Source organism: Bubalus bubalis, chromosome 2 (assembly GCF_019923935.1).
Source record: "Bubalus bubalis isolate 160015118507 breed Murrah chromosome 2, NDDB_SH_1, whole genome shotgun sequence".
NCBI lineage: Eukaryota > Metazoa > Chordata > Mammalia > Artiodactyla > Bovidae > Bubalus > Bubalus bubalis.
The window spans coordinates 110,383,308-110,410,508 of NC_059158.1; positions in this window are offsets into that span (position 1 = coordinate 110,383,308).

Genomic DNA, 27,201 nt, shown 5'->3' on the forward strand with positions numbered 1-27,201 from the left:
TTTGCATATGATAAGTTTACAGGAAAAAAGCCTGGCTTGCTGCATGACTCTACCCCTTCCCCCATTATCCTCTATGCATAACTTAAGGTATAAAAACTACTTTGGAAAATAAAGTGCGGGCCTTGTTCACTGAAACTTGGTCTCCCCATGTCACTCTCTCTCCCAAATTCCAGCTGAGTGTCCATCTGGAGCGTGGATGTCCTCTGCGACCATTTATTTGCCTGGGCTTCTAAGACCCACTCGAGAAGGTGTCTAAGGTGGGGCACCTTCCGCTATTCGAGAGGGCGCCTGCGGCCTCCGTGGTCAGAGCTAACCTGGTGTCACGGGTTATATTGATTTTCCGCGTAAACCAAGCCACTCAGCTTCTTTTCTCCACTGAATTTTCCTACTGAGCTATCCTTATTTCAGCTGCTTTTCTCCACTGAATTTCCTCACTGAGCTATCCTTATTTTAGCTTCTTTTCTCCACTGAATTTTCCTACTGAGCTATCCTTATTCTATTACTCTTTGTATCCTTAATTAAAGTGTAATTAAGCAGTTATTCCCTGACCCTCGCCTAGCCGTCTCTCCTTCGAATACCCTGGATCAGCCGGGGCTGGTCCCCGGCAGAAAATCTTATTCAAAACCCAGAAAGCAATAGATTCATAAGAAGGCTGCTGCCGCTGCTGCTAAGTCGCTTCAGTCATGTCCGACTCTCTGCGACCCCATGAGACGGCAGCCCACCAGGCTCCTCTGTCCCTGGGATTCTCCAGGCAAGAGTACTGGAGTGGGTTGCCATTTCCTTCTCCATCATAAGAAGGCTAGTGATTTCAATTAAAAGTTCTTTAGAGGTATGACTCATCAGCACCTACAACTGCCTTTATTCTTTGATCTCCCACAGTTCTGAAAACCTGGCTTAAACCACAGCCCTGGTCAGCCCCAGAACACAAGGATTTGACAGCTCCCTAGTTCATTACAGCTTCATCTCAGATCAATGAGGTGATTTTGAAAGAAACTCACTTTCCAGTGCTCCAATTTCTTTGCATACAAAACGAGAATGCTATCAAGTTTTCATACTTGACTCAAAGCATGAGGGCAAAGCCTTCTGAGGACATAAGGTGTTAAGTAACAGAACAGAATATGTAATTCAATCAATCATACCCCAGTATTGGCTGTGCCCATTTATTATTACTTTTCAATTTCTAAAGTGATGGCAAAATTGAATTTCTACTAATTTTTCAAGAACTTGAATCTGATTCTTATAATCCTGGGCTTTATGTTGCTGATATATTGTAGATATAATTTTTGTGTGCTCCAAGAGGCTTACTGCTCACAGGGCATTGCTGTAAGTTGTGGATAATTTATTTTCTCCTGCTATTATATTGTGTAAATTACCATGTTGGCAATATTTTAGCCTTTCACACTTTGAATCAGTGCCCAGAATAATTTTAACAAGATTTTGATTCTCTGGAAGCAACCTCAAGGAAGAAAGCCCTTCAAAATGCCTGCATAGTCATTTAAACTTCAACTGCAAGAACCGTCTCCTCCAGGTCAAGTATAAGGTGCATCTGAAGAGCAAGTGACACTTATCTCATCTCCCTATTGATTTCTACATCCTCCTTTGCTGCCAAAAACAATTGCAGCATCTTGCCAGCAGAGCACACGCTTCTTACCTTTCCACCTCAGTATGCAAGTTCTAGAATTGGAACCAAATTTGAAGCCCACCAGAAATCTCATAGAGGAATTTGATTTCAGAGATCCAGCCATATAACCAAGTCTGTGGTTTCCTTTTATCACCAGAAGAATATATTTTGGTTTTCAGCCAGGAAATCTCTCACTTCTTAGTATTTAAGAAATAATCAGGAAAAGTAAAAAAAAAAACGGGCATTAGACTGCCAAGTGAGGACAGACAGGTGCTGAAGAAATGGGCACAGTGTCATGTGGTCATGGTAGACTCAGTAAGGACATGGCCTTCACACAGCTTCTGCTTTTTTTTTTTTAATTGGAGTATAATTGCTTTACTGGGACTTCCCAGGTAGCTCAGTGGTAAAGAATCCATCTGCAGTGCAGAAGATGCGGAAGATGTGGGTTTGATCCCTGGGTTGGGAAGATACTCTGGCAACCCACTCCAGAATTCTTGCCTAGAGAATCTCATGGATAGAAGAGCCTGGAGAATTATAGTCCATCGGGTCATAAAGAGTTGGACATGACTGAAGTGGCTGAGCAGATAATTGCTTTACAATGTTGTGTTAGTTTCTGCTACAACAAATGAATCAGGTATAGGTATACATATATCCCCTTCCTCTTGGACCTCCCTACCACACTCCCCATTCCATCCCTCTAGGTCATCACAAAGCATTGAGCTTTGATACTGAATATAGCCTTATGTATTCCCTTATATAACAATAGGAAACAGAGAAACAAAAAACTTCCTTTTTTTTTTACCTCTCCCAATCCCATCTCTACCCCAGTTTTAATAGGGGAAAGTTTCTAGAACTTATTAGAACCCCAGAGAATCAATGCTACCTCTCTCAAAATCTCCAAGTCCATATGCAGGGCAGAGAAAAAAGTACTCCCTTTTTAGACTTCCAGAATGCTTCCACCCTGACTACCTGAATGTCTTGGGAAGGTATTCTTTCTTAATATTCTTGACAATAACAATGTAGGATGTCATTAGTGCTAACTCCATAAGGATGTTGTAAGAATTCGATGAGCAAATGCCTGTGTTCCTTGCCCAGTATATGACACAATAAAAGTTCTCAACTGTCGTCATGCATAATAAGGTACCATTATCACTGACATAACACCAATAATAAGGATCATTAACAATTTAGGGAAATAGACTGCATCTCAATATAAGTGACAGTTTTTTCCTCAAGAATCTCCTGCTCCAAGTCAGGATTGATTATTGGCACTAGGGAAGGACAGGCCCAGCTATAGAAAAATTAACAGATTCATTTCCCCTCACATGCTCCTCAAAAATGCATATTAACTTTTATTTATTTTAGCTAAGCTCTCCTTTTATCTATTCATGCTCCCATCTAAAACTGGAAAAGTAATTTGAGAAAAGGAGAAGAAGGCCCTTAGAACTATTTTAAATTTCTTCCAGTTTTCTAATGAACTTAATAAGTTCCCCAGATACATCTTACAAAGTAAAGAAGCCCTCAAAAATATTAAACTAATTTTGTTTTCTCCCATGGTACAGAGAATTCTAGGTGACTGGTAAGATTCATCATCATCAGTTTTACAAGTGTTCAGTTAATAGTAAAAGGGAAAATCACAAGAAAAAACATTTTCCTTTTGATGCCTTCTAATGTATTTGGATGGAGCTCCATTGCCAGATTTTTCACTAAAGCAGTTTCTCTTGAGCTTTCACCTCAAATTCCAGCTGAATGATGACACTTCCACATGTTCCTCCTCCAACTGCCTGGCAGGTCAAGTGGTTTCTGACAGTCAGGAACTTGGCAAGATTTTTGATGAAAAGAATAATTCGCTAAATTGAGATCACTGTCATTCGTTTTGCTATCTTGACTCATTTAGTGATAGCTACTGTGAGAAGAGCTCTGTCATGGGCACCAGGATTATAGGAAACAACTGAAAGAGCTTGAGTTTTGCCATCAAAGTCATAAATCTCGTCTGAACAGCAAAAGAAACATCCGACTCTAGGACAGAAGAAACATAAAACCTGAATCACAGATCTGCAGTCAAGAACAATATCTAAGATGGTGTGTACTGTGATGGTGATCAAGTTCATGTGACCATTCTTAATATTCAGTTGGCTTTCTGCAGACCAGATTTCAAAAATTCCTTATCCCTTGTTGGTTATCCATTTTAAATATAGTGATGTATACAAGTTGATCCCAAGCTCCCTAACTATTCCTTTCCCCTGGCCTTTCCCCCTGGGAGCCATAAGTTTATTCTTTAAGTCTGTGAGTCTCTTTCTGTTTTGTAAATAAGTTCATTTGTATCATTTGTCTTTAGTGTTCCCATATAAGGGATATCATACGAAATTTCTCCCTCTCTGTCTGACTTACTTCACATAGTATGACAATCTCCCACTGTATAACACAGGGAACTCTGCTCAATGTTATGTAGCAGCCTGGATGAGAAGGAGAGTGTACGGGAGAATGAATACATATATATGTATGGCTGAGTCCCTGTGCTGTCCATCTGAAAGTATAACATTGTTAACTGAATATACTCCAATATGAAATAAAAAGTTTAAAAACAAAAAGACAAAATTCCTTATCCCAAACTTATAATAGGTTCAATTCAGTTCAGTTCAGTCGCTCAGTCATGTCCAACTCTCTGCAACCCCATGAATCGCAGCATGCCAGGCCTCCCTGTCCATCACCAACTCCCGGAGTTCACTCAAACTCATGTCCATCGAGTCAGTCATGCCATCCAGCCATCTCATCCTCTGTTGTCCCCTTCTCCTCCTGCCCCCAATCCCTCCCAGCATCAGGGTCTTTTCCAATGAATGAACTCTTCGCATTAGGTGGCCAAAGTATTGGAGTTGCAGCCTCAGCATCGGTCCTTCCAATGTACACCCAGGACTGGTCTCCTTTAGGATGGACTGGTTAGATCACCTTCCAGTCCAAGGGACTCTCAAGAGTCTTCTCCAACACCACAGTTCAAAAGCATCAATTCTTCCGCTCTCAGCTTTCTTCACAGTCCAACTCTCACATCCATACGTGACCACTGGAAAAACCATAGCCTTGACTAGATGGACCTTTGTTGGCAAAATAATGTCTCTGCTTTTCAATATGCCATTTAGGTTGGTCATAACTTTCCTTCCAAGAAGTAAGTGTCTTTTAACAGGTAGGAGTAGCTTTTTATTCCCCAGCCTTCCAGGCAGAACAGTCTTATTTATTAGGGCAGCACTTCTCTAGTTGCAGTCCATGGAACACATACATGTGCCGTCACAGCTGCTGGATTAAAACCCAGATTCTTGGGCCCCACTTCTAAGCCATCTCAGTCAGAATCCCTATAATAGTTCCTAAAAATCTGAATTTTTATTAAACTATCTATGTTAACCAGAGGAAAGCAAGTACCTGTAATAACTGACATTATGACCCAGGGATATCAAACTTACAGGTATTCATTACCAAGGAGATATTGGGGGATTCCAAGAAAAAGATATTATGTCCAGACGCCCTCAAGCAACTTAAATGCAATCTGTTATAAATAATTACAAAATAACAAAACTACTTAGCCCTGAAACTAGTGAAAATAAAGTCAGGGTCTTCATTAAGGAAGTTGCCATTTGCCTGGTCTAGAGTTCTGTCATTGATTCTGCTGAAACTGTTTCCTTCTTTGCTTTTAGAATAAAATTGAAGAGTTATGACTCTAGCTCTATAGACAAGCTCTGTAGGCTTCTCTGGTGGCTCAGACATTAAAGAATCTGCCTGCAATGCAAGAGACCTGGGTTTGGTCCCTGGGTTGGGAAGATCCTCTGGAGAAAGGGATGACAATCCACTCCAGTATTCTTGCCTGGAGAATTTCATGGACAGAGGGGCCTAGCAGGCTACAGTCGATGGGGTTGCAAAGAGTTGGACATGACTGAGCTGCTAACACAACAACAGCTATAGACAATGCAAATCTGAAAACTGAGGCTGTTTTCCCCTTAAAAATATCTTGGATTTCTTGTTTCTCATATCTACAAGAGGAATAATAAGGGTTAGGCTCCTGTGGAATGTTAAAGCTTCCTATCAAGGAGATGCGGCTGCCTGGAGAGCACAGAAGTCAAGCAACATCTTCTGCTCACGTCACCCTGCAGGCTTGCCCCATGTCTCCAGGGTCTGAAGCAGAGGCCAGTCTACAGCTTCAGGTATGTAGATCTGAGCACAGAATCTAGTTGAAGTGAGGTATGGATAAAACAAGTCTATCAAAATGGATTCTGTTGCCTCCTAGCAGACACTCTTCATTGTTGCTATTCAGTTGTTAAGTCATATCCAACTCTTTGCAACCCTATGTACTGCAGCATGCCACATTTCCTTGTCCTTCACTATCACCCAGAGTTTGCTCAAACTCATGTCCACTGAGTCGGTGATGTCATCTCATTCTCTGCTGCCCCCTTCTTCTTTTGCCTTCAATCTTTCCCAGAATCAGGGTCTCTTCCAATGAGTCAGCTCTTCGCATCAGTCTTAGTCCTTTCAATGAATATTCAGGGTTAGAGCAGATACTAAATTCAGTTTTTAAGCTGTTCTCTATTAATGAACTACATAGACATCATCTCTTAGAGCTTATTTTCTAAGAAAATACTCTAATATTTAAGTTTTGCCTAATTAATTACAATTATGATTTCTTGGAGCAGGAGAGAAATCAAGCCAGCCCTCCATATCAATGGGTTCCACATCTGTGGAGTCAACCAACCACAAACCAAAAATACTTATGAAAAATTTTTCAAAAGTTCCAAAAAACAAAACTTGAATTACATTATGTTTACACTGATACATTTAGAATTTATGTCACCTTAGATATTCTAAGTAAACTAGAGATGATTTAAAGTACATGGGAAGATATGTGTAAGCAAATACATTTACATAAGGGACTTGAGCATCCAGGGATTTTGATATCTGCAGGGGGTCCTAGAACCAAACCCCCACAGATGTCAAGGGAGGACTATATAGGAAAGTATTCATAGCTTCAAATATAGGTTTTAAACTAGACACAAGCTAGTCTCAGCTCATTACCTCATACACATTAGATACAGAAAATTGGATTTGATACATTTTATTTGAATTGATGGATTGATTATGGGGACAAGAACTGCAAAATCCATTTTGACTCCAGAAGTTATGGAGAATGGTTGTCCCCAGATCATTCACTAACAGTGTTCCAGACTGGTGTTTTCCCAAATCACTGATCAGTGAACTGGGAGAGAGAAAAAAAGCTGAGTTCCTTCTTTCTGGAAGTTGCTGTGGATAATATTTCTGACTTATGCCTTCTTAGAGCTGGTGTCAGTAAATGTTTAGGTGTGTATCTGATTCAGCTTTCTGTAACCAACACAGCAGTTAATGTAGGTCTATACTCCCTGCACAAGTTTTCAAATCTATGGATGAGAACATAAAAGATAAGCAGGATCCCAGAGAGCAGGGAGGGCAGCAGGGGCAGTGTGACATGCTGAGCACTGTCTGTCCCTGTCAGAGCAGTTTCTCACTGAGCCAAGCTCCTGTCATCATGTGTCACTATCTGTAGGAGACAAGGCGGCAAATGTATAAAAAGGGGATGTGTTAAACCATGCCAGCAAAAATGTAAAACACAAAAAGGAAACTTTCCAAATAAATAGGTCTTCAGCCTAAGTAAAAAGTGAACAATAAAACTGATTCTGGGAGTGATATTGACAGGAAGATAGAGAAATGAGAAAGGGCCAGACCCTGCTGCATGGGTGCTCAGTCGCTGTGTCTGTGTGTGACTGTGTCTGACTGTGTGTCTGACTCTTTGTGACCCCACAGACTGTAAGCCCTCCAGGCTCCTCTGTTCATGGAATTTTCCCAGCAAGAATATTGGAGTGGGTTGCCATTTCCTCCTCCAAGGGATCTTCCTGACCCAGGGATCAAACCCACATCTCCTGCATTGGCTGCTGGATACTTTACCACTGAGCCACCTGGGAAACCCAGAACCCGCTGGGAAGCCCCTTCTTGCAGATTAAATGGGAGGCTTAGAGTCTTTCCTCCCCACCTCTGAACCATGGTTTCCATGACATCCACTGCACACAGGAGCATAAATCCTACCCAGAAGGAGGCTACTTGAAGCCACTGCTAGAATTGCCTTTTCCAGTGATCTTGAATAATAAACAGAAAACACCATGATATGGGAAGAGTCAGACTAATAAAGGTGCCCACAGCTCTTGACACAAGTCAAATACTGAAATTATGTGAAGCTCAAATTCATATAAGCACTTTTTTTCAGTCAGACTGAGACTGCAATTGTCTTCCATCCCTCTATATTTTAAGAGAATTAGTGTTGAATAGTTCAATATTTCAAATAATTTTTACATTAGGATGCAGACACCTAGCAATTAATGAAAGAATCTGGGAAGCCAAAATACTCTAAAGCAAGGAGTCAAAGTCTGGTCTGTGGACTCCTGGGAGTTCCCAAGATCCTTCTGGGATGAATTCATGAGACAAAGACTATTGTAATAATAATACTAAGAAGTTATTTGCCTTTTCATTGTGTGACTGTGCATTGATGGAAAAAAGCAAGAGTGGGTAAAATTGCTGCAGACCCTCTAAGGATGAAGTCTGAAGTGGTACCAAGCTGTTTTAGTAGTAATGGTATTCCTTCTCACTATACATAAATATGGGCTCCCTGGTGGCTCAGTGGTAAAGAATTCATTTACAAAGCAGGAGATCACCAGCAATGCAGGAGACACAGTTTCAGTCTGTGGGTCAGGAAGATCCCCTGGAGAAAGAAATGGCAACCCACTCCAGTATTTTTGCCTGGGCCATGGACAGAGGGAGCCTGGTAGGCTATAGTCTATGGGGTCACAAAATTGGACACAACTTTCATGCATTGGAGAAGGAAATGGCAACCCACTCCAGTGTTCTTGCCTGGAGAATCCCAGGGACGGGGAAGCCTGGTGGGCTGCCGTCTATGGGGTCACACAGAGTTGGACACGACTGAAGTGACTTAGCATAGCATAGCAACTAAACCACCAGCACCATATATAAACATGATATTTATATTAATATATATTAGCTTCACTTAAGAATGTTCTTCATCAAGAAGTAACAATTAATTTCCTTAAATTCTGACACTTGAACTTTTAAATAAATATTTTTTGATATTTTGTATAATGAAATGAGAAGTTCACATAAAACACTTAGGCTGCCTACCAAAGTACAACATTTATCTCAAATAAAAGCCCTAGAATGATTAAATTGTGGGCTGTTCCAGTTGATTGTTGAATGTAAAACTATTTCTCCTCGAAAGAACAATTGACAGACCAGTATGGCTATTCATATTTGGGCATTTGGCAATGAAAATGAATGAAGTTAAGACTTTCACATCAGGAAAAACAACTTCTGATGAAAAAATTTTCAAGTGAATATTAGAATTTTGGAAACTGTATATCCACACTGCGAGCTTGACAGCTTCCCAATACTTGAATTTTCTGATAAGATCAGAGATAGTATTAACAAATATGTTTTTGGACATCATGTAATGAAGTGTGTAAGTATTTGTAAGAAATAATACTATGAAGTAATGCATGGTAAATACATGATCCACTTGTAGTGCAAGACAGAATAGTGAATCATGATACAACAGAGAATAAAAAAGTCCAATTTTAGCATTTTGAAATCCACATTTCAATTACCCTACAAGAAATTACCACTTGTGGAGTTTCAGTGCCATATGAAAGAAGAATATCTATAATTATCTGAAAGAATATAAAATATTTCTCCTTTTCAAATATACAGATGGATGAGACCAAATTTTCTTTATGTTCTTTATCCAAATAACAGATGTCAAGGGATTGAATGTAGAAATTTGTAATATGCAAAAAATATGCAAAATATGTCATTTTTCTCACTATTTTTTGTTTTTAACAATATAGTTAATTTTTCCTAAAAATGTTATACTAATACATAATTTGGTATTGTTTAGTCACCAAGTCATGTCTGACTCTTTTGTGACCCCATGAACTGTAGCCTCTCAGGCTCTGTCCACAGGATTTCCCAGGCAAGAATACTGGACTGGATTGCCATTTCCTTCTCCAACTAATACATAATAGGCTTGTTATTTTTAAATAGAGTAATAAAGAAATGCTTTAGAATTTATTTTAGCTTTAACTTCTAACATGGTAAATGTCCATAAGTATAATCATATTTTAAAAAAATCTCTTTGTAGTCCTCAATAACATTTAAGAGTTGAAAGAGGTCTTAAAACCAGTTTGAGAACCACTGCACTAAGTACTAAGTCAAAGGAGAATCAGTGACTCTATTCTCTATTCTAAGAAAATCAGGAAGAGAAGAAGAGGAGAGTTACCAGCATAGCCAAGAACAAAGAACCATTCATTTTTGGTTTATGTCCTCTAATTGAATAAATTGTGAAAGAGCTATACCATCTTTTAGTGGCCCAAAGGGTAACAAACACTCAGAGGTCAAGTCATTCTAAGAAGAGGGTAGGTGGGAGTGTTCTGCAGCACTGTGAGGTTAGACCTCCTTCCATTTGGACTAATCCATCACCTTTGACAGGAACCAAGGGAAAAAGACAGTGATTTCTGGGAAAGAAGTAGAGTCATCCAAACCAGGATGACAAAGGCAGGAAACACAGGTAGGCAAACTAGAGAGAAAAGAGAGCTGTCCCAAAGAATGAGAAGAAAAGGAAAAGGAAGACAAAACACTAGTATTTGGAGGGTACCTTTTAAGGGTAGAACACAAACTCCACCCTTCATGTGTATCATCTTATTTAATCTAAAGGGCAAGACCAAAAGGCCAATATTGTTTTTGTTTGTTTGTTTGTTTGTTTTACTCAATTATATTTTATTTATAGCTTCCAAGTCAAAACAATAGCAATCAACATTTTCAAGTTGGAAAGGATAGAATAAATATGACTAAGAGGGAGCTGAATGCCAAGATAGTTAAGGTATCGGTAAAAGAAATGTATGTGTGTGTGCTAAGTCACTTCAGTCGTGTCTGACTCTTTGTGACCCCATGGACTGTAGCCCGCCAGGCTTCTCAGTCTGTGGGCTTGTCCTGGCAAGAATACTGGAGTGGGTTGCCATTTCCTTCTCCACAATATTGTTATTACAGATGTAGCACCAAACATCCTTCTTTTTGAGACACCTTACTCATAAACTCTTCTCAGATTCTCTGAAAACACAGGAAGACACTGTGCTCCCTAAATTCCTCTGAACTCCTAGCACAGGACTGGGGATTCAATGGAATCATGTTTATATTCCTATGCTTATTCATGTTTGTCTTCTTAAATGCATAGCTGCTTACGAAAAGGCGTTTACATTTTTCCTTTGATAGTCCGGATATATGTTAGGCAGCATCATTACACTTTCAAATTGTAGATCTCCTTGTAGAGGATAAACACAGAGAATGCTAAATTTGCCCAAGCCATAGGGAGTAAAACAACAGAATGTACAAAATGCAGAACACAATGAGTTATGTCACAAGGGAATAGCATAAATATGAACACCTCTTATATAGGATCATCTCTGCAGCATAAAGACTCTCAGCAGCCACTTTTGGAAATTGATGGTTTGGTGCAAATGCGGAGCATTTCTGAGTGTCCTGTATTAGTGACTTAGAGCTACTGCATGCACACACCAGTGCCTTACAATCATTTAATATAAACATAGATTTATCTTTCCTGTCTGAAGGTTCTAGAAGCCTACCACACCCACACATGCATCTAGGATTTTTTTCCAGTGGTAGGAACATGGATACCCTGGAGCTGCCTGTGTTCTCCATCTTTATGCTACTGAGCTGATTACCTGTGCTAAATGGCATGCCCTATGGCTACAGAACAAAGTTTACCTAAGTGGTCAAGGCAGAGATCAAACCCGCAGTTGAGTCCTACCTTGGTAGTGAAATTGACATAACTAAAATAAGTAGCCAATATAATCAAAGAATTCTATGAAAAGTATGTTAGTGTATTAAAATCCAGCATCTTTATTAAATAGCTACTCACAGCAGAGGCCATCATGCTGTCAGGTAATTAAACAGGGACTAACATTAGGGGTGATTTTCAACTAATGTCAGAGGCATTCCTCTCATTAAAGTCTGCCTAATCACTACATCATGATTGCCAAAAAAAAAAAAAAAAAAAAAAGTGATATTCAAAATTGCTGAAGGCATAAAAAATTTATTTTCATCTTGCCTAATTATCTGAGGTGTGAATATGTCTGATTTCAGGATTGGGGAGAACATAATCTCCATGATGATTCTATGCAACAAATTTCTTTTGATAACTGTGAAGGAAGTTCCCCAAATCTAGGGAAAAGGTGTTTAACATCTGTATTCAAAATGTTGGGAGTTCACTTATGCAAAATTTGCACCTAAGTCCTGAGCATATCTTGCTGCTTTATCACAATCAAGATTACTCAATTGTTTAATCTTTCACTTCCTTTCAGATCCCTCTATTTTCTTGGTTAAAGAAATGGCTTCTGCATGTAAATTTCTTAAGCTCAATTTCACTGCACATGGCAAGCAGAATACATATTTCAGAAGCTTATATATTTCCCCAAATAGCAAACAAGTTCAGTGAACTTGGCTTGCTGTTTACCTCTGCATAACCTTTTGTGATTCTAAAAAATACTGGATTTCCCTGGTGGTTCAATTGTAAAAAAAAAAAAAAAAAAAAAATCTGCCTGTCAGTGCAGAAGCTCTGGGTTCCATCCTTGGGTCAGGAAGATCCCCTGGAGGAGGAAATAGCAGCCCACTCCAGTATTCCTGGACTTCCCTGGTGGCTCAATCGGTAAAGCATCTGCCTACAATGCGGGAGACCCGGGTTCAATCCTTGGGTCGGGAAGATCTCCTGGAGAAGGCAATGGTAACCCACTCCAGTATTCTTGCCTGGAAAATCCCCTTGACCTAGAAGCCTGGTAGGCTACAGGCCATGGGGTCGCAAAGAGTCGGACACGACTGAGCGACTTCCCTTCCTTTCCCAGTATTTTTGCTTAGGAAATCTCATGGACAGAGGAGCCTGGTGGGCTACTATCCCTGGGGATGCAAAAGAGTCAGACATGACTGAAAGACTAAACAACAATAACAGAAGATAAGTAAGTCCTATTACAAAGTGTACATTCTTCTAGTAATTTATCCATTAGCTGTATTGATTGAATCACAAGTGTCTAACCATCAATCGTTCAGCAAGAATTTTTAACAAATCACTTACATAAATGTACCATGATCTTAGGCTTTACAGGGCATCCAACTGCCCCTTGTCTTCAAGCTATTATGAGAGTAAAAGGTAATGTATCAGGATATTTTGGCACACTAAGTCAGAGAGGTTTTTAATGTATTTGGAGAGTGTTTTTATACATAGTTTCCACCATTTCTCTTTTCTTCCCAACCTTGCCTTCACTATTTGAATATTTAACAAGACATACGTGTTTATGATTTTTCACTTAACATATAAGATTATTTATGCCAGCATTAAGATGAAAAAATACATTTCTTCCTGCTGCTGTTGCTGCTGCTGCTAAGTCACTTTGGTCGTGTCCGACTGTGTGGGACCCCGTAGACGGCAGCCCACCAGGCTCCCCAGTCCCTGGGATTCTCCAGGCAAGAACACTGGAGTGGGTTGCCATTTCCTTCTCCAATGCATGAAAGTGAAAAGTGAAAGTGAAGTAGCTCAGTTTAGTCTTTTTTAAAAATAATTTATCCATTTATTTATTTTTATTTTTTGGTTGAACTGGGTCTTTGTTGGCATGCAAGAACTTTCTCTAGTTCCAGCAAGCAGGGGCTGCTTTTCGTTGTGTTGCATGGGCTTCTCATTGTGGTGGCTTCTTTTGTTGTGGAGCACAGTCTCTAGGCCCAAGGGCTTCAGTAGTTGCAGCACATGAGCTCAGCAGTTGAGGGTGTGGGCTCCAGAGCACGGGCTCAGCAGTTGTGGCACACAGGCTTGGTTGCTCCGCAGCATGTGGAATGTTTCTGGATCAGGGATGGAACCCCTATCCGCTGCATTGGCAGAAGGATTCTTTACACTGTCCCACCAGGGAAGTCCCTCTTCCCAGTTTTTTTTGTTTGTTTGTTTTTGCAAAAGATTCCTACACAGACAAAAGATTTTGCAAAAACATCAGAGTTAAGAGTAAACCTGAACTGCTCCCAACTCTCATCTGTTCAGATTAGAATAGACTCCCAGGACTAGGACAAGGAGAAAATAACTGAAGGGGACTGACAAGGGCATAAATATTGATGCATCCCAAAGAAAAGGATCCTATATCATGCAGGAAAAATGGCAGAATATTAGGAAGGCTTATGGAATCAGGGAGCAAAAGACTTGTAACTCACTTCTCAGTTAAAGACACCAGACTCCTTCCCAGATAAAGACATGGTGATGAATGGCCTCCAGCTATGATGCATAGGCAGACAGGACCTTCCACAGTCTCGCCAGGATTTCTTCCCTTTTCATGATGCAAGAGCATAGGATGGAGAACGTACTTTGGCTCAACCAAAAATATTTTCCCAAGGCTTTAGCATCATGTCCTGTAGTATAACTCCTCGCTGAGATTGTGTGTTGACCAGCCCAGTGAGATGGTCAAAAGGGAAATTCACTAGTTATAAGTAATGAAGAAAGTTGTACCTTTCCCATATCTTAAAATTGTAGGCTGATATTCATAGTCAGTATAGTCATAATAATATCATTGATAATCACATCCTGCCTTACAAGTAAGAGCTCTGGAATCTATTTTACTTTTACAGAAGGCCACCTATGTATTGAGTTTGCATTAGAGTTAAATGCAAGACAATCTTTCAGGGTGATCTGGGAGGGTTTCACAAAGGAGAATAAAGCAGAGCTGGCCAATGGTTATGTTCATCACAGCTGGTTGTCAAAGAAGGGAAATTTACTTGAGGGGAATAGAAAGAGCAAAGAAAGGAGGAAAAACATGGGGTCAGCATTGCATGTCCCAGAGTCAGGGGAGTGGTCAGCTAGGAATAGGACATGTATGATGTAGAATAAGAGGAAAATTTTGACTAGATAGGAGCATAAGATCACATGAGCTTGAACAACATTGCATTTTGCATGACCATATGAGAATTGCAGTGAAAAACTCAATCTGTGTTAGGAATCTCTTAAATATGATCATTTCCAACATCAATAAGCAATTTTAAAGAAAGGGTTGTCTGAAGCTAATTGGCACACCAGATCATCCTCTCATTCTCTCAAGTGTCTGTGTGGCTGAAGGCACAGATAATAAAGTGCAGAAGGAAACAGTGTAATAGGCAAGGAGAGAGACTCTGGAGGAGGGTCTTTCATCACCAGCACTTGGAGAGAATGGCATTTACATGAAATTGACTTTCAGTGGTGAAATTATGCTTGTGATGTTCCGTTGTAAATATTGACAGCATTAAAAGGAATGTCTAAAAGACGAGCACTAAAATGTCACCAGAAAAAAGCTGACCAGTATTTATGCTAAATTCCTCAAACTGCATCCCTTTTTTATAATACATAACTAGTGGTGTCTCATGAAACAAAGCAGATAATTCTCTGGAGCTATGAAGTGAAAGAAAATGAATGTGCCTACATGCTCTATCATGTAGGAGGACACCCACTGTCTCTCATCATAATGACATGGAGATTTGTTTTTCCCCCCTCTTTGAGGATTTTCAGATAGGAAAGCTTACATCTCTCCCATATTGAGCTCAGAGGATAAACAGACAAAATAAATCACTGGAAAAATAAAGGCTTCTTAGAAACATTAATAGATTCCTATTACTGAATAGGGTATCAATTTTTGATGGGACTTTGCCTTTTAAGCTTAGAAACATGTTTATCTATTTAATGATGGATTAGACTGGCAGCTTGATAGTAATGGGAGGAAAAAGAAATCAAATTCTACTGCTTGTCTATTAGTTGTGGTAAAACAGAGGCTAAACAGCACAATGTGAGAATTTTCACTCAGCTGAATTTCTGGAAGCTTTTAGTAGAGTCCTTCATCATTTTCTGCCTCAACATCTAGCAGTTTCATTATGGACTATCACTAGCCTGTGTGCTGTCTAATTCAAAAAAATAAAGGCTGCAGTATTTTGATCTCCAATATATTTCTTAGACTTATATGCAATTATCCTGAAAGAAGAAACTGAAGAATTGTCCTGGAATTCATTTTCGGAATAATATTACTCACATAGTACATTTATTAAGTAATTTAGAGCAAAATATTTTATTGGATTGCTAATTATATTGAGAATATTATATTATATTTTTTAGCTTGTGCTAAAATATCCTTGGAATGAATCATAATTCTAAGATTAATAGACTTCCAGGTTTGAAAAAAAGAAAGGTTTTCTTTGAAATATTGCAATTAGTGCTTTGCACTGCATTACTGAATATTACTTTCTTTCTCCTGTTATTCTCAGAACTGTAAAGTGTTTTGTGCAGAATCTTATTATAAATTCGAATTTTGACAATGACTTTTTCCATCAAAAGATAAATGTATTGAGAAACACCAAATGCAGTGATTCTGAGACTTTTATGAGAATTAAATACCCTCTGCTATGATTAAAAAAAAAACAAGCATATGCATGAAGGTACATTTTCCATCTCATATAAGAGTCTGTAAATTTCAATAAGAATTGCAATTGACCATTTATCTGGATTCAGCCAAGTGGTAAAGCTACTTGTTTGAGTTGACAGTTTATGCCAAAGTAATAGTAGAGTGGAGTGTGATCACTCACCTAGAGCCAGACATCCTGGAATGTGAAGTCAAGTGGGCCTTAGAAAGCATCACTATGAACAAAGTAGTGGAGGTGATGGAATTCCAGTTGAGCTATTTCAAACCCTGAAAGATGATGCTGTGAAAGTGCTGCACTCAATATGCCAGCAAATTTGGAACACTCAGCAGGGGCCACAGGACTGGAAAAGGTCAGTTTTCATTCCAATCCCAAAGAAAGGCAATGCCAAAGAATGCTCAAACTACCGCACAATTGCTCTCATCTCACATGCTCAAAATTCTCCAAGCCAGGCTTAAGCAATACGTGAACCATGAACTTCCAAATGTTCAAGCTGGTTTTAGAAAAGGCAGAGGAACCAGAGAGCAAATTGCCAACATCTGCTGGATCATGGAAAAAGCAAGAGAGTTCCAGAAAAACATTTATTTCTGCTTTATTTACACTGCCAAAGACTTTGACTGTGTGGATCACAATAAACTGTAGAAAATTCTGAAAGAGATGAGAATACCAGACCACCTGACCTGCCTCTTGAGAAACCTATATGCCAGTCAGAAAGCAACAGTTAGAACTGGACATGGAACAACAGACTGGTTCCAAATAAAAAAAGGAGTACATCAAGGCTGTATATTGTCACCCTGCTTATTTAACTTATATGCAGAGTACATCATGAGAAATGCTGGGCTGGAAGAAGCACAAGCTGGAATCAAGATTGTCGGGAGAAATATCAGTAACCTCAGATATGCAGATGATACCACCCTTGTGGCAGAAAGTGAAGAGGAACTAAAAAGCCTCTTGATGAAAGTGAAAGTGGAGAGTGAAAAAGTTGGCTTAAAGCTCAACATTCAGAAAACTAAGATCATGTCATCTGGTCCCATCACTTCATGGGAAATAGATAGGGAAACAGTGGAAACAGTGTCAGACTTTATTTTGGGGGGCTCCAAAATCACTGCAGATGGTGACTGCAGCCATGAATTTAAAAGATGCTTACTCCTTGGAAGGAAAGTTATGATCAACCTAGACAGCATATTCAAAAGCAGAGATATTACTTTGCCAGAAAAGGTCCGTCTACTCAAGGCTATGGTTTTTCCTGTGGTCATGTATGGATGTGAGAGTTGGGCTGTGAAGAAGGCTGAGCGCCAAAGAATTGATGCTTTTGAACTGTGGTGTTGGAGAAGACTCTTGAGAGTCCCTTGGACTGCAAGGAGATCCAACCAGTCTATCCTAAAGGAGATCAGTCCTGGGTGTTCATTGGAAGGACTGATGTTGAAGCTGAAGTTCCAATACTTTGGCCACCTCCTGCGAAGAGTTGACTCATTGAAAAAGACTCTGATGCTGGGAGGGATTGGGGGCAAGAGGAGAAGGGGAGGACAGAGGATGAGATGGCTGGATGGCATCACCGACTCGATGGACGTGAGTCTGAGTGAACTCCGGGAGTTGGTGATGGACAGGGAGGTCTGGCATGCTGCGATTCATGGGGTCGCAAAGATTCGGACACGACTGAGTGACTGAACTGAACTGAATAGTAGAGTTTATTAAAGTAGAATAATTGGCAGAAAATATACCACTTCTTCAAATGACCTCAGAAAACTTTTGTGCTAGGAAGCAGTTCAGTGGTCAGTTCCCAAGTATCTATTAGACTGTGGCTTCCTAACATGAAAATGGTAAATGAAACCAATGAAAAGTCAATTAAGTAAGTTGCCATGACTTGGTCAGGCAAGGTCACCTGGGACAGAACTGAATTTTGAGCACAAGCTCCTAACTCTATCCTCAGATCTACACAGTATGATTCTCCTGATTTCCTCAGGAAGGAAAATGGTGGGGTTTTAGTTACCTGTGTGTTAGTGTATATGCCATGACAGAAGACTGGAGATGTATAAACTGGCTACTTCTTAGGAAAGGAGTTGAAGCACAAGTTGGCGCTCAGGGTGGCCTTATAAAATGAGCCCAAGATGGAGCCAAAAGCCCAAGGTTTAAAACCAGGATCAATGAAAATAATGTCAGTGTGAAATAGTGCAAAGTAAACTGGAAAAGAAACAGAGAGTCATGCAGGTTTCAGTTGCAAAATTAAGTCTGAATGTCTGTACATCTTTGGGAATAGAATTTAACCCCCAGATCTTGAACTTGTAAAATAAAGGAGTTGGACTAAATCCACTGTATATTGCATAAGATCTTTTATATTTGTTCCATTTAGGAAAAAACCAAACAAACATGATTTTAACTTTTCTTGTTCTAACAGTTACGTACCTCAGATGTTTTAATTCATCCTTAAATCTAATCAAGGCATCATGCCTCATAAATATCAAATTCACAATATGCCTTAAGTCTAATCAAGGCATCATGCCTCATAAATATCAAATTCACAATATGCCTTAAGTCTAATCAAGGCATCATGCCTCATAAATATCAAATTCACAATATGTATCTATTCAATGAATAAAGTTATTTCTGAATGAATGAATAAGTGCAAGATTCCATAACATGGGGTGTCACCTCATAATTAATAATTAAATAAATAGCAATCAGATTAACTACTTACACTCACCATGACATATCTTATAGGTTTGTCTGAATATAAATGAAATATAAATACTCTTCCCAAATTCCGTTCAATCCTGAACTTCTTCTTGCCACTTTTTAAAGTTTTTTTATTAGTACAAAATAATTTGGATTTTTTTATTAATCTTTATTGGAATACAGTTGGTTTACCTGTTGTGTTAGCTTCTACTGTACACCAGAGTGAATCAGCCACTGCTGCTGCTGCTGCTGCTGTGTCGCTTCAGTCGTGTCCGACTCTGTGCGACCCCATAGACAGCAGCCCACCAGGCCTCCTGTCCCTGGGATTCCCCAGGCAAGAACACTGGAGTGGGTTGCCATTTCCTTCTCCAATGCATGAAAGTGAAAAGTGAAAGTGAAGTCGCTCAGTCGTGTCCGACTCTAGCAACTCCATGAACTGCAGCCTACCAGGCTCCTCCATCCATGGGATTTTCTAGGCAAAAGTACTAGAGTGGGGTGCCATTGCTTTCTCCAGAATCAGCCACACATGTACATAAATCCCATCTTCCTTGGATTTCTTCCCCATTTAGGTCACTGAAGAGCACTGAGTAGAGTTCCCTGTGCTATAAAGCCTGTTCTCATTAACTATCTATTTTATACACAGTAGTGTAAATATGTCAATCCCAATCTCCCAGTTCATCCCACTACCCTTCCCCCCTCCCTTGGTATGGATATATTAATAACTTGTGGATATAAGTTTTTTCTTTATGTCTGTGTCTCTATTCCTGCTCTGAAACTCAGTTCAGTTCAGTTCAGTCACTCAGTCATGTCCGACTCTTTGTGACCCATGAACTGCTCACGCCAGCCTCCTTATCCATCACCAACTCCCAGAGTTTACTCAAACTCATGTCCATTGAGTCAGTGATGTCATCCAACCATCTCATCCTCTGTCATCCCAGTCTTCTCCCACCTTCAATCTTTCCCAGCATCAGAGTCTTTTCAAATGAGTCTGTTCTTCTCATGAGGTGGCCAAAGTATTGGAGTTTCAGCTTCAGCATCAGTCTTTCCAATGAATATTCAGGATTGATTTCCTTTAGGATGTACTGGTTGGGTCTCCTTGCAGTCCAGGGACTCTCAAGAGTCTTGTCCAACACCACAGCTCAAAAGCATCAATACTTCAGTGCTCAGCTTTCTTTATAGTCCAACTATCACATCCATGCGTGACTGCTAGAAAAACCATAGCTTTGACTAGATGGACCTTTGTTGGCAAAGTAATGTCTCTGCTTTTTAATATGCTGTCTAGATTGGTCATAACTTTTCTCTGCAAATTGTTCATAATTTTTCCAGATTCCACACAAATGCATTAATACATGATATCTGTCTCTCACTCTCTATCTGACCCACCCCATTCCACACGACTGACTCCAGGTTCACCATCTCTACAAATGGCACAGTCTTGTTTCCCTCTATGAGCAATACTCCACTGCATATACACATTACATCTCCCCATTCATTCTTCTACCAACAGACATCCAGGCCACTTCCACATTCTGGCCATTGCAAATAGTGCTACAACAAACACTGAGGTGTACACATCCCCCCAAATCATGGTTTTCTCTGGGTGTAGGCCCAGGAGAGGGACCATTGGGCCACGTGGCAGCTCCACCTCTATTGCCACTTATTTTAAACACTATCACGTTCTGTGGCTGCTATTTGTACCACTGGTAAAATCAGTGCCTCTCATACTCCATCAGCTTCTGAAAGGCAGGGCATCTTTGTATAGATATCCCTTAAGCAATTAGCCATAAATGTGATTGTTTGAGAAGAAGGCAACTGTATGATTGATGATGAGTTCATCTTGCATGTGTGCATGCTCAGTTGTTCAGTCCTCTCTGACTCTTTGCAACCCCATGAACTATAGCCCACCAGGCTCCTCTGGCCATAGGATTCTCCAGGCAAGAATACTGGAGTGGGTTGCCACTTCCTTCTCCAAAGGCTCTTCCTGATTCAGGGACTGAACTTGTGTCTCCTGCATCTCCAGCATTGTCAGGCAGATTCTTTTACCACTGAACCACCTAGGAAGTCCTGATGAGTTCATCTAATTATCCCCAATCTAAACTGACTGGTTACTAAACTGAAAATATTTCCAGTCCATTGCAGGGAGATTATCCTAAGAGTAACTAAATTGCCAGGATTCACCCCAATATGCAGTAAAGACAAAATGGTCCACTTGATCACAGTCAGCATGCCTCTCTCTTATCTCATGCTCTGGGCTCAGCTCCCAGGCCCCATTACTTAAACTTGACAAGAATCCAGAGGAGTGAAAAAATCACTATCAAGCTAGGACAAATAATTCAGCATCCATCATCCTGTTTAAATTGCTGGTAGGATCCTAGAGAAAGCAGGCCACCGTGGCAGCGCAGGAAGATGGGAACTGGGTACAGAAACTAGATCTGGAAACTCTGAGGGGGAGAACTGAAGGAATCCTGAAAACAATCTTTTCCTGTTTTACATTTTTCCAGTTTGACTCATTGAGTTGAATTTAATTTTTACTATTCAAAAGAGAGACAAGGTATGGATACAATTGGTTGAGAATTAAATTGAAAAGTAAAGGCCAAATCAATTATAATCTGCCTAATTTAACCTTGTAACCTTTTTAGGCCTAGATGTTAAGCCAATTCTAAGTGATTCAGGGGGTGCAGGTTTGATCTCTAGTCAGGGAACGAAGATACCACATGCTACACTGCATGGCCAAAAAGTGAAAATTAAAATAATAATAATAAAAACCCAAGGTTGAATTACATCATAGATCCCTGGGCACACATTTGGAAGTGTCTGCCAGTCTAAAAATTAAGATCCTGAGAGAAAACTGTGTTTGTTTTTCCCATAGTGTAGCCTTCATATGTATAAACAACCTGGAGTCATAAATGTGAGTGTATATATGGAAGGCTTATGAAAAAAATGTTAGCATTGGAATTGGGTCAGCAAGCACTCAATTGAAACCCAAACATTTAGCATGTATGCTTCCTGAAAGTGAAAGTGAAGTCGCTCAGTCGTGTCCCAACTCTTTGGGACCCCATGGACTGTACCCTATCAGGCTCCTCCATCCATGGGATTTTCCAGGCAAGAATGCTGGAGTGGATTGCCATTTCCTTCTCCAGGGGATCTTCCTGACCCAGGAATCGAACCCTGGTCTCCCGCATTGCAGGCAGATGCTTTACCGTCTGAGCCACCAGGGAAGCCAAGTGAAGTGAGTCTCTCAGTCATGTCCAACTCTTTGTGACCCCATGGATAGTCCATGGAATTCTCCAATCCAGAATACTGGAGTGGGTAACTGTTCCATTCTCCAAGGGATCTTCCCAACCCAGGGATCGAACCCAGGGCTCCCGCACCTCAGGCTGATTCTTTTTTTTTTTTTTAGTTTATTTTTAAACTTTACATAATTGTATTAGTTTTGCCAAATATCAAAATGAATCCACCACAGGTATACATGTGTTCCCCATCCTGAACCCTCCTCCCTCCTCCCTCCCCATTCCATCCCTCTGGGTCGTCCCAGTGCACCAGCCCCAAGCATCCAGTATCGTGCTGATTCTTTACCAACTGAGCCACAAGAGAAGCCCTGTATGCTTCCTACCAAGTGGCAAATGCTTATAAACATGGTGAGTTTAAGTGGCTTCATCTAAAGCCATGGTGCTTTTAGTCAATGCCTAACAGAAACTCATTTGGAAGAAAGGAAGGAATCTCTGCTTGATTAGGGAGAAAACAGTAAAATAGTTTATCCTCACCTGAGTTAAAAAATGGAGTGACACAGAAGTAGTATGAATACCAAGGTGGGGGGAAGGGGAGGGTGGGATGGATTGGGAAATTGGGACTGACATATATACACTATTGATACTTTGTATAAAATAGCAAACTAATGAGAACTTACTATATAGCACAGGTAACTCTACTGAGTGCTCTGTGTTGACCTAAATGGGAAGGAAATCCAAAAAACAGAGGATATATATATAAACATATGGGCTTCCCCCATGGCTCAGTGATAAAGAATCCGCTGGCAGGAGCCGCAGGAGATGCGGATTCAATCCCTGGATCAGGAAGATCTCCTGGAGGAGGGCATGGCAACCAACTCCAGTATTCTTGCCTGGAGAATCCCATGGACAGAAGAGCCTGGCAGGCTACAGTCCATAGGGTCTCAAACAATCAGACACAACTGAAGTGGCTTATCACTCACGCATATATAAACATACAGCTGATTCACTTTGCTGTACAGTAGAAACTATCATAGAATTGTAAAGCAACTATAATCCAATAAAAATTAATTTAAAAAGAAATAAATGGAGTGATACATGTAAAATAAAGCACCACCTTGTCCAAAAGGAGTTGCATACAATGAGATGCTCTGTGTGACCAGGTCTACATGTGGCCAACGGTCAAAGGGGCTGTGTTTGAAATGGGATGGGTCCGGGAAACTTGGGCTTGGAGACCAGAAAGGTGAGGAAGAAAAGAGAACAGAAAGCATAGAGAGAATAGGTGAAAGGGGACAAGCAGGAGAGGAAGGCAGGCAAAGGAGGAAGCCAGTACTGCCAAGGGAGGGGGCAAAGTCATCAATTGGCATCACAGTTTCACAACTTACTCAGCTGTTTCTGTGTTCCAAGTTCCCTCTAATATCCCTGAACTATCTGCTAAGTGCAAATCATTTTTCTAGTTGTCAACTCTTCCCTTTATTATTTTAAGTGCCTAATGAAATGAAAATTATGGGGGAAGAAAAGGGATCCATAATAAAGTTATTTCAGGAACATAGATAACAGCCACATACACTCCCCTCTCAATGTTGATCCAGCACCCTGCCCTGCCAGCCTCTTTCTAAATCATTTTCTAATAAATAGAGCTCAGGAATTCTGTGAGCAATCTAGAATACATAAAGGAAAAACATAACAGGCAGGGTATGCTAAAGACCACGGAAACCTCCAGTCACCATGGTCTTTCTTCAAAGTTTATGTTCATCTTAATTATATTTTTTCCTGAGAAGCATAGATTGTTAAAGGAGTTGGAAAAGGAAATCAACTAATCTATATGCCTTATTTAACACCAGGGTTTCCCAGGTGGTGCAGTGGTAAGAATCTGCCTGCAATGCAGGAGGCTCAAGAGACACAGGTTCAATCCTTGGGTTGAGAAGATCTCCTGAAGAAGGAAATGGCAACCCACTCCAGTACTCTTGCCTGGGAAATTCCAAGGACAGAGGACGCTGGTGGGCTACAGTCCATGGGGTTGCAAGTCAGACCGAGCAAGCGCAAGAGAGCATATCAGATGAAACTGAACCCCACAACCATTAAATGGGTTGGCCCAGGTCATATACAAATTTGGTAATGAAAACAGGATAACACCTGATTTGGCCAGCGTTGCTGCAGGAGTCAACATAGTATCTATGCACAATAAATATCTGTGGGTCAATAAACTATCCATTTTTTCTTGTTCATACAACAACAAAAAAAAACTGTTACTGCATTTTGTATTTTCTTTTTCCTAATTCATGCCTCTTTCATCTCCTGAGACTGTATTAGAGAGAATGCTGCTGCTGCTGCTAAGTGGCTTCAGTCGTATCCGACTCTGTGCGACCCCATAGACGACAGCCACCAGGCTCCCCCATCCCTGGGATTCTCCAGCCAAGAACACTGGAGTGGGTTGCCATTTCCTTCTCCAATGCATGAAAGTGAAAAGCGAAAGTGAAGTCGTGTCTGACTCTTAGTGACCCCATGAATTGCAGCCCACCAGGCTCCTCCGTCCATGGGATTTTCCAGGCAAGAGTTCTGGAATGGGGTGCCATTGCCTTCTCCAATTAGAGAGAATACAGAGCTTATAAACAAGTCTTAGAAATGTGATTTCTTTAATGTTTATAGTCGTATAATGCAATGTTTATTAAAATATAATTACCATTAGTCTTAATTTGATAAAACAATGAGGAATTCACTTTTATGGTTCTTTCTGTCTTAATCAGTGGGTTGAATCTTAAAGAGATTCTTTAGATGAAAATAAAGAAATGACCAGAGTTAAGAGTTGGACAAAGTGTTTAAAACTTTGAATATAATCACTAATCTATTGTTTCATGCACTTTAATATTCAAGAAATAGTATTGTATTTAGAAAGCTTTAAATGGGAACCAGATAGAGTAAATACAAGCTAAAGCAATGACATTAGTATGTCATACCAATACGAAGAAGAAAGTATGACAAAATATAAGCATTAGTCCTTGGTCTAAGAAAAATATATAGCTTCTCTTCAGTTTAGTTCTTTCATTAACAAATATACGTGCGGATGTGCTCAGTCATGTCCAGCTTTTTGCTACCCCATGGACTATAGCCTGCAGACTTCTCTGTCCATGGAATTCTCCAGGCAAGAATACTGGAGTGGGTTGCCATTTCCTCCTCCAAACATATATATATAATGTATTTCTCAGAAAAATTTCCACTGATAAATGTATACTTAGTAAAAGGTTCAAGTTAAGAAAAATGTAAAGCATAGGAACTTACTGCCATCTTGTGGATTGTTTGCTCTTATATTCTGAGATAGCATTTCCCTTTATTTTCTGGAATGTCGTTTTCCATGACTACTAGTTACAAAATGACCCGAGTTTCCCAGAAATTAACCATAACTAGTACCTATCTAAAAAATAAGACATGAGAAAATTCATGCATTTTGCATCACACAGATTGATTCATATAGTGTATTGTTTGTTGATTTCCCTCACCATCCCTTGTTTCCAGTAGTTTACTTATCTACTGTTTTTGTTGATGGATTTAGCATTTAATTTAGTATATTTTACTTGCCAAAAATTGAGAATGAAAGAGAAGCAATGTTAGCACCAGGGGTGGCTGGCAAAGAATAGAACAAAGCACACATTCTATTCTCGGAAGTCTTAAGGCAGCCCAGGCAACCAGAGCAGTAGTGGAGGGTAGGTCTTTCTACACAGAGTTTGGTTCTATATTGGCATTACCTGAGAGCTTTCAAAAATGCAGAAACTTGGGCCCCATCCCAGACCAGCTGAATCAGAATTTGCATTTTTATGAGGTTCTCCAATTGATTCACATGCACAGTAAAATTTGAGAAGCACTGGCACAGGCCACAATATTTCATTCCACTTAATTATAGCATTCACATGCATGCACAAGGTTGCTCAGCATTGTGAGAAAAGCCAAGCATCAAGACACCTGGATTCAAGGACTTTCCTGGTGGTCCAGTGGTTAAGAATCCAGCTGCCAATGAAGTGGACATGGGTTCAATCCCTGCTCTGGGAAGGTTCCTCATGCCCTGGGGCAACTCATGCCCTGGGGCATGTGTCACAACTACTGAACTTCTAAACTCTAGAGCCCATGGGCTGCAACTCCTGAAGCCCATGCACCAGAACTAGAGAGTAGCCCCCACTTGCACAACTAGAGAAAGCCCATGCACAGTCATGAAGACCCAGCACAGCCAAAAATAAATAATAAAAAAACATATTTTTTAAAAGACACTTGGATTCAAGTCCATGTTACTTAATTTTGTGCATCTAAGCTCAAGCCCTAGCTTTTTAATTTTCACAAATGTGAGATTCATATCTATAATAGGAATGAAGGTGTTCATAAAATGATTTTAATCTCCCTTCTCATTCTAAAACTCTTTGATTACTACTTATGTATCAGTGATCCTTTGGTTAAATTTCCATCCATCACTTATTTAATGCGTTGGCAAACAAACCGTTTGTCTCAATAATTCTGATTTTAACCTAACGATTAAGTTTTAAATTCATAGTTTATGAAGCATTCTGTCCCAGTAGAAATGTTTCATCTAGTAAGCAAGACATCTTTAAAAATTTGAAAATATTTACCAACATTTTTAAAAATTAAAGACTTCACCTTTAAATTAAAAATTAAATTAAAAACTTAAGTTTTCTGATTCTGTCTTGAAAAATCAGGAAACCCGCCAGTGCTGAGCTCACAATTCTACAATGAAATAGTAACCTACAGCAGAATCCCAGTTTACCGCAGCCCCCACTCAGTTCTATTCATTCACCTTAATGACTGGTCCTTGTGGGTCTTGCGGTCAGTAACCCCTGGCTTAAATGGTGCTCTCAATCAAATCTTTTAACATGTTCAAAGCTATAATAGACAGAGTCAATGAAAACTTGTGCTCCTTCACAGACTCTAATCTGCATCACTGAAGAGGTATTAATATTATTTTATGAAGTGTTAATATTATTTTTATGTGTCACGGTTCCGTTTTACGACTATGAAGTATTCACAGCATTTATGTTGAGATTGCCATGTCCACAAGGACACAATTTACTAAATTACCTACCTCTTAGCCAATCTTTTGGAGAAGGCAATGGCACCCCACTCCAGTAC